The following is a 2,500-nucleotide window of genomic DNA, read 5'->3' on the forward strand; positions in this document are numbered from 1 at the left end:
AGGGACCATCGACACGAATCAGCCCGCGTACTAAGTCACGTCCTTACGTGGCCCGCAACCTTTCCTTAGGCCTCAAGCGTATCTCAACCGAAGGGACCATTGACACGAATCAGCCCGCGTACTAAGTCACGTCCTTACGTGGCCCGCAACCTTTCCTTAGGCCTCAAGCGTATCTCAACCGAAGGGACCATCGACACGAATCAGCCCGCGTACTAAGTCACGTCCTTACGTGGCCCGCAACCTTTCCTTAGGCCTCAAGCGTATCTCAACCGAAGGGACCAGCAACCGAAGGGACCATTGACACGAATCAGCCCGCGTACTAAGTCACGTCCTTCCGTGGCCCGCAACCTTTCCTTAGGCCTCAAGCGTATCTCAACCGAAGGGACCGGCAACCGAAGGGACCATTGACACGAATCAGCCCGCGTACTAAGTCACGTCCTTCCGTGGCCCGTAACCTTTCCTTAGGCATCAAGCGTATCTCAACCGAAGGGACCAGCAACCGAAGGGGAAACACATTCCCACACCAACACGAATCAGCCCGCGTACTGAACCACGTCAAGAAAACCCGTCGTGCCGCCTGAGCGGGTAGTCGGGGATCACAAGACGCAGCATTTCCTTAGGCCTCAAGCATACCGTCAACCGTCAACCGTCAACCGAAAGGGGCATTGGGAGCAACCGAAGGGACGTTCCCCCAGACGAATCACCGTAGGCCAAGCTGACTAGGAAGGGCCCACTCATCGTCTGGTAGGGCCGACCAGCCACCGGAAAAAACCGATCGCCGGCGATGGCCCACGGGATGGCATTCAACGTGATGGAGGGTAGTCACCCCTCACACGCATAACGCCCATGCCTGGGCGAGGGGGTGCTGGCCATGCCAGCCCAAGGCTCCCAAACTCTTTCCCCCTATAATAGATAAAGAGATTTTTCCCTTGTGACCCTAGGGGACACCCAAATGCAAGTTAAGTTATACTAGTTTTTCCATGGACCAAAACTCACCTTTATTTGTAACATAATGTCATTTTTATGACTTGTATTGTTGGAACATATATTAAAGAAATTTTAGAAGCTGAAATTTTGAAAAAAAAAAACTTGTAAGTATTTTATTTTAATTAAATAAGGCCGAAAAACGCGAAATTAATAAAAAATAGTAAATAGTGTCAATAAATCATGAAAAATTAGGAGACACTTGAGAAAATATATATAAAGACATTGGTTTAGTTAAAAAAATTTTTTTCATTAAAAAAAGTATTTTATTTTTTTTTTCCGTTAAATTGGTGAAATAAAGGGAAAAATAATAAAAAATAGTAAAAAGTGTCAATAGATCATGAAAAATTAGGAGACACTTGAGAAAAAATATACAAATAGATTGGTTTAGTTAAAAATATTAATTTCATTAAAAAAATATTTTATTTTTTTTTTTTTCCGTTAAATTGGTGAAAAATAGTGAAAAATGGATAAAAAATTGTAAAAATCTTGAAAAAATGGGAGGCTTGTTGGAAAGATATTATGAGTGAGAGTCATTGATATTATTTTCAAAAATGGGTAAAAATAAATTTTTGAATGATATAAGAGGCTAAAAGGGAGTATTTTTTATCAACTTACATTGAACTCCTTTACCACAATCTCCCTTACAAACCATAGTAATGAGAATCATTGGTATTAAGTTTGAATGATGTTTTTGATCACCTTGCAACGAACTCCCTTAAAAGCCATAATCATTAGGGGGGTCTCATGGCTCATTCTTGGCTCGGGGCTCGGGGCGAGGCTCCGGCCATGGCTCAAGGCTACCACATTGCTCCTATACCACAATCTCCCTTACAAACCATAGTAATGAGAATCATTGATATTAAGTTTGAATGATGTTTTCGATCACGTTGCAATGAACTCCCTTACAAGCCATAATCACAAGGGGGGGGTCTCATGGCTCACGGCTCGGGGTGAGGCTCTATGCTACCACCTTCTTTCCCATGGGCCATAGCGTCTTTCGTACCGCATGGCCCGAAAACCTTCACAGCACCTTGAGAGCTCACATTATATTATAACCATCCATATAGGTGCTCAGGTGCTCAAGGTGCTCAAGTGCTTAAGTGCTAAAGTGCTTAAGTGCTTAAGTGCCTTAGCGCCTTAGCGCCTAGCGCGCGCGCGTGCGTGTGTATCATTAGATTAGAAGGGTGGATTTTTCAAGATCCCCCGGCTCACTCGGGCCAAGCATATCGTTCTTGATCTCGTAGCAATGCCCACGTCTCACGAGTCGAGCGTTCCCTTCCTCGGCCCACGGGTCGGCCCGCGGGGTCACGGCCCGCGGGTCGGGTCGGGGGCGAGGCTCCGGCCATGGCTCCATGCCTACCACATGCCCAGTCGATGGCACCTTGGGCCCCAACCCTCAACTATAACCTTCCCCCTATAATAGATAAAGAGATTTTTCCCTTGTGACCCTAGGGGACACCCAAATGAGAGTTAAGTTATACTAGTTTTTCCATGGACCAAAACTCACCTTTGT

This window comes from Amaranthus tricolor, chromosome 8 (genome assembly GCF_026212465.1).
Source record: "Amaranthus tricolor cultivar Red isolate AtriRed21 chromosome 8, ASM2621246v1, whole genome shotgun sequence".
Lineage (NCBI taxonomy): Eukaryota > Viridiplantae > Streptophyta > Magnoliopsida > Caryophyllales > Amaranthaceae > Amaranthus > Amaranthus tricolor.